The sequence below is a fragment of the Suricata suricatta genome, chromosome 10 (genome assembly GCF_006229205.1).
Source record: "Suricata suricatta isolate VVHF042 chromosome 10, meerkat_22Aug2017_6uvM2_HiC, whole genome shotgun sequence".
NCBI lineage: Eukaryota > Metazoa > Chordata > Mammalia > Carnivora > Herpestidae > Suricata > Suricata suricatta.
This window is the reverse complement of record NC_043709.1, coordinates 64,516,226-64,522,797: the sequence shown is the minus strand read 5'-3', so window position 1 is coordinate 64,522,797 and position 6,572 is coordinate 64,516,226.

Sequence of the window (6,572 nt, the reverse complement as noted above, 5' to 3'; positions counted from 1 at the left end):
AGATTTCTCTCTCTCTCTCTCTCTCTCTCTCTCTCTCTCTCTCTCTCTCTCTTTCTCTCTCTCTCGACGCAAAACGAGAGACTATTGAATGCTGAAAATGAACTGAGAGTTGGGGAAGGGGGAGGGGGGAAAAGAGGTGGTGGTGATGGAGGAGGGCACTTGTGGGGAAGAGCACTGGGTGTTGTATGGAAACCAATTTGACAATAAACTATTATGGAAAAAGAAAAGATTCTCTCTCTCTCTGTCTCTCCCTCTGCCGCTCTCCCCAGCTAGCACTCTCTCTTTCAATCTCTAAAATAAATTTATTTTTTTTAATTTTTTGTGGTTTTTATTTATTTTTGAGAGACAGAGACAGTGTGAGCAGGGGAGGGTCAGAGAAAGAGGGAGGCACAGAATCTGAGGCAGGCTCCAGGCTAGCGGTCAGCACAGAGCCCGACGTGGGGCTCGAACCCACGAACCGCGAGATCATGACCTGAGCCGAAGCTGGACACTTAACCGACTGAGCCACCCAGGCGCCCCTCTAAAATAAATTTAAAAGAAGATCCTCTCTCTCCTTCTTCCCTTCTCCCCCATTCTCTTCTCTAAATAAAAAAAAAAATTAAAAATTTAACATTAAAAAATAGCATTTTCAGTATGATCTCATTTTGCTAAACACACACAAATACAACATTTATGTGTGTGGGGGGGCATAAAAAAAGATGCAGTCTACCCTGGAATCCCACAATTCCATCTTTAGGTATATATATTCCGAGAGCAATGAATTAATTCACAGTTTGTGAGATTGAGCCCTGCATTGGGCTCTGTGCTGAAAGTGCAGAGCCTGCTTGGAATTCTCTGGTCTCCCTCCTCTCTCTCAAAAATAAATCAATAAACATTTTTTAAAAAAGAAAAAAAACCCAGAAGGATTACACCAAAAGTATTAATGGTGGTAATTTCTGGGTGGTGGTATTCCTGTGGATTTATTTTGTCTTGTTGTTTCTCTATATTTTTTATTTTCTACAATACATAAGTACTGCTTCTGTAATAATAAAAGGCTATTTTTTTAACTGCATTCCAAATACACGATAATATTATTCATGCTGCCTCAGGGGAAAGTCAGGAGGCGTACTGGCTGCACTATTCCTAACGGGAAAGAGGGGTGTGGCCACACAAAATACAAAGGAATGAAGTACTAATCATTGTGGCATCAGGGTGTGGGGGACTTTTCAGGGGAAGTCCTCAGTGCTGAGCACACGGAAGGTCAGAGTAGATCCCAGTATCCAGCCCACCTGGTGCAATGGAAGGAACCCAGGAGGTGAAGTCTGAACAATCTGGGTCCCACTCTAGATCAAGCGTTGACTGATTGTGGCCTTTGGAAAGTCATTTAACCTCAGAAGTGGAAAGACTCAGAGTTAGTAACAGGGCATGGACTAAAACCCAGGCCATGACTCTGTACAGGTCCTTTCTACTCCATGCGGCTTCCCTGCTCATGATATTCTTGCCCAATAATAAATAACTTTTACGTAGCAATTCACGTTATGAAATACAGTTGTTCCCGTTGAATTCTCACAGAACCTCTCATTAAGCAAGCATTGTTCTTTCCCCTTTGTAAAGGTAAGAAAACTCTGTTTCTGAGATAATAAGTGACTTGCCCACAACTAGTGAGGGACAGAGCTAGGACCTGCCCTCTGATTTTCAGACTCCAAGCCCTGTGTTCTTTGCACCACGCCAGACAGCCTATCCAGGACTCTGACACCCAGTCGCACGTGCTCCCAGTGGCTCTGTGTCCTCCGTTCTCAGCAGGATGTCGTTTCCCAGGAAGGGAAAGAGGGCTCTGCACAGAGCATCCCTGAATCACCTAATACCCTTACTGGTGCTGATTCCAGGTCAAAGAAGGATCCAGACTTGGCTCTGTGTTACCCAGAGGTATATAGGACTCCTGACCTCCAGTCCTGGGCAGTCACTGGGATCATGAGTCTTCCAGTCTCACTTCCCCACCTGGCTCCAGGGTGGCTGCGGGCTTCCTGTGCCCGCCTCATTCATGATGAAAGGCCACAACTCTTTGCCAGCCATCTTCCCTCCTCCCCAGGAGGCTTCTCCCCAAGGTCAGAGTCTATACTTACTCATCTCTACCCAGTTCCTGCCTCTCCCCAATACCCGCTTCCCTTGTGTCCCTTGGAGCTGGTGAAGACACAGTGAGAAGCAGAGAGAGGCAATGGCGGGCCCGAGGGGCAGCAGCTGTGAGCAGTGAACACGGTGCTCTCTTTGGTAATTCCTTCCCAGGGAGGCTGCAGGCACCATGACCGCATTCTGACTGGAGAGGGCTGCCAGGCTCAGATCCTTAAGCTGAGAGTAGTGGGGTCTGGGGTGGGGCAGAGGGTAGTAAGAGCAAGTAGAAGGGTATCGGTCTCCGGGCCACAACTGGCACCTCGCCTCCAGCTCTTTGTCAGAGAGGGGCTCGCTGGAGGGGGAGGCACTTGAGTGGCTCAGTCAGTTGAGTGTCCGACTCTTGATTTCCGCTCAGGTCATGATCTCACAGTTTGTGATTTAGAGCCCCGTGACGGGCGACAGCACAGAGCCTGCTTGGGATTCTCTCTCTCTCCCTCTCATTCTACCCTTTCCCAGCTGGTGCACACACACTTTCTCTCCCTCAAAATAAATAAGTAAACTTTAAAAAAAAAAAAAGGAGCATCTGGGTTGTTCAGTCGGTTAAGTGTCCCACTCCAGCTTAGGTCATGATCTCACAGTTTACGAGGTGGAGCCCTGCATCAGGCTCCCTGCTGTCAGCACAGAGCCCACTTTGCATCCTCTGTACCTGTCTCTCTCTTAATAAACATTAAGAAAAGAGAGAAAGGGGGGCTCTGATCTGGGCTGAGATCAGAGGTCTGGCAAGAGATAAAGGAATCCAGGACCTTCAGTGGGCCAGAGGGCCAAAGAGACGGGATCCAAATCGAAAGCCTCGTCCCTACTCACTCCAACTATACATCCAGGAAAAGCCTGTTCTCCTTTCACTCTGAGCCTTCTTCTTAAGGCCACCCTCAGCCTCTTGTCAATAGCCCCGCCTCCTAAAGCCCAAGTCCCCTCTGTCCCAGACTTTGGGAAGCCCTGGGATGTTTCAGCTGCCCCTGCTTCGGGAACTCTTTCCCCAAAGAGCTCTGGCCACTTAGGCCGGTAATCTGAGTTAAACATCTCAGAACAGCCTCCCAGGGATTCCCACCCTCACTCAACTCTTTTCAACCCCAGCTTCCCTGGCTAACCTCTGCTGTTTACAAAGCTTGTAAGCATGTGGGAGTGAGGGAAGGATTTGAACTGGCCCCTTGGGCAGTGCTATGATTCAGAGCCCTACAGCATTTAGGGCTTGGCAAGAGGAGAAAGCCAGTGGAGTCGAGGCCAGGCCCCTGTCCCCAGGCCACCCTAGGGATCCTGCTGCTAATACCCCTTCCTCCTCCTGGGGCAGCAGTTCTGCTCATGGCCCAGCCACATTCCTCCCTCCAGTTCATCCTGGGGAATTGGAATCACCAATCCATACAGTGCACTCAGGGGGAAACAGATCTAAGACTAAAATGAACATGCATCAAACACCTATCATTTGCCAGGCTGAGCCGGACTCGGGGCAGCAAGAGAATGAGAACCGAGCTTCTTGGCCCTCTCACCTTTCCTCCTTCCCAGGTAGCAAAAGGAACCCCCAAATCCACAGAGAAGTCACATGGCCGGCACCAGGGCTGGCAAGAGTTGGGTCTTTATGCCGTAGCTAAGAGCTCAGTCCCTCCAGAGAGGCTTGGTGTGGGAAGGAAGGTGCACTCTGGCTGGGCACCGTCAGCAAGAAACTCTTCAGACATATTTATAGCAAATGCTGCATCAGGGGATGGAGACTAAAAGTGCCTAGATGCATCAAATATCACCATGGGCCGAGAGGCGGAGCCCAGAAAAAGAAAACAGAGTTTGCAGCAGAAGGGATTGAGGTTTGATGTTGGAGGAACTTCCCCAGAGTAACACGCAGAATTGGTAGTGGGGATTCCCTGTGGCGGCTGCTTCAGCAAGCTTTCTCAGATGAGATGGGAAGACCCTTTTTGGTCTCAATAGAATAGATACAAAGGGATGGACATGGTGATTTTGTTCTTTGTCCCCATGATACACAGGTTTTCAAATGCCACGGCCTCTAAGTATAGTTGTGCACGTTATGCCTTGCTGAGGAGTAAGCCGTGATTGCAAGCCAGCTCTGGATCTGTAGGGCAAGCCCCTGGTGCAGAACGTGCCTGCACAAACAAAAGGGTTAGCAGAGGCCCTGCCAAATATCCTGAGGTCCTACCTACCTGGGGGTCTGGGAGGTCACAGAACACATGAGCCAACCTCAGAGAGAAGGGAGCCAGGCTGCCTGCAGAGCCCTGAGGGCCTGTATGCTGGCGCTGAGGAGCTGAAGGACCCAGCTAAGGCATGGCTCCCGGGAGTGCATGCAGTCTAGAGTCCCCCTTTAGCAAGGTGCCAGATACAGTGAGGTCAGAGCCAGACATGGGGGGCCCAAGGAAGGTAGAGTGGGGAGCAAGAGGGTGTGCATCCTGGATAGGGCCCAAAGAGTGATAAGCCTGCTAGTCATCTCACACAGAGGGGGTAGGAGAGGACAGTTCTGGGGGCCTGCCCACTGGGCTCCCAGCTCTAATTCTGAGGTTCCTACCTTCTCTCTGTGGCAGAAGGGAGAGGGGTGTGGTCCACCAGCTTGAGTAAAAGTGAGAAAAAGTGAAGCGTGTGGAGCCGCCAGCTGTACTTCAGAGTTCTTCTAATAGGCTCAGAGAGAAGTCATTGATATTTCTATTTTAAAATAAGGGGTGGAGAGAGTGATGGTGTTCCAGGCAGTAGGCTCTAGGGGAGTGGGGAGGTGGGGGAGGAATGGAGAAACCAGGGACAATTGCTTGCCTTGGCTGGCACCCCCACCCCCTTCTCTTGTGGAAACTTAAGCTGCCCCAAGGCCCAGAGGAGCTAGTCCATTAGCTGTGGTCTGGGGGGGGGTGGGGGGGGGGGGGTGGGGAGGGACGCACGACTTTCTCCCTTCAGGTCTTATTGCCAAATGAAAAGCAAAGCTCTGCTTATCTATTAAACCCAAAAAAGAAAACCTATAAAAACCTCCATGCACATTTTAATAACACATGCACAATCTCTTTATCTCCTCTGAATAGTTGAAGCTGAGTAACTTGGGGGTAGGTGGGTGGTAGGAGATTCTTGGACCCATTGGACCAGACCACAGAGGGAGGGGAGGAGGTGCCCTTGTAAAGTACTTTCCAGGTTACCTCCAGCCTGAGGAGGAGCTAGGGGTGGAGAGAGGAGAACTGGTTCTCCCCAATTTAGCTCCCCCTGAAATGGGGACAAGTGGAAGGTCAGGTGAACAGAGAGAGAGAGACCGAGAGAGAAACAGAGAGAGAAATCTTCCAAGATCCCCAGGGGGTGGGAAGATTGGGAAAGGGGCTCCAAGACCTCCCCAGGGGAAGAAATGTAAAAGTAGGGCCCAGAAGGACGATGGAGCCCCCTCGACCTTAAGGGTTCTGCTGAGGGGAAGTTAGAGATTCCTGTCACTCAGCACCAGGATGTGTCTGTCTCAGACAGGGGGTAGGCCTCCCCCTCCCTTTTAGCCAGCCTGGGGGTGTTGGGGGTGTGGAGGAACCAATGAGAGGCCAATCCGCTTAGAAGGGTGCAGCGAGAGAGCTGGCTGGGGCTACACCCCTGCTCCCCCCTTCCCCCGCCAGAACTTGGGCTTGTCCTGTTTGACGTGCCCGCCTTAGGGGGTGGAAGGGGTACTGACCCGAGCAGCAGTCCCGTGACTCTGTACTCCCAGTTGCCCAGGCCTGGCTGGGAAGCTGCTGGGCTCAGCAGGGGCACCCCTGGAGACCAACATGGAGGTAGGAGCTGGGTAGGGCTCCAGAGAAGCCAAGTGTCTCAAAGGAATCCTATGGGGGTTAAGATAGAGTGCAACCTGGAGTCCCATACTGGGCGGGCGGATGTGGGACCGCAGTTCTTGGATAGAGGAAAAGGAGAGGGGTCCGTCCTAGGCTTGGGTAGGGGTCTGGCTCTGAGCTGCGACCCCTCCGCTCCGACCTGGACAGCGCCTCCTGCTGGCAGGGCTGGACCGAAGCCGGTCGACAGACAGGACCCCCGGGCGGGTGCCGCCACCTGGAGGGCGTGTGCGGTCACCGGGCGAACGAGCCTAGGGGGCGCTGCAGCCGGGCGGGGAGGAGCCGCCTCGTCTAGCCCTGCGCCTTCGCGGGCTGAGTCCCGCGGCGCCGGAACCCTGGAGAGAGGAGAGACCTTAGAGACTCCCGGGCGCACTGCGGACACAGGGTCTGGGCCGTGGACGGATGGCTGGACGTGGCTTCCCCGGAACCCGGGGTGGGGGTGGGGGTCGCCTTGCCTCGGGGGCTAGCGAGTCGCACACGGGCATTCCTCGCTTCGATCCTGTCCCTGCAGAGGTCGGGGTCGACGCCGCCGCCCGGAGCGCCGGTGCCTGGTTTCCTCGGGCGCACGGAGCTGGAGCCAGGAGAAACCAGAACCTTCCGCCTAGAGCTCCGGGGTCCGGGCAGCCCCGGAGCCACTGCCGCCCTTCTGCG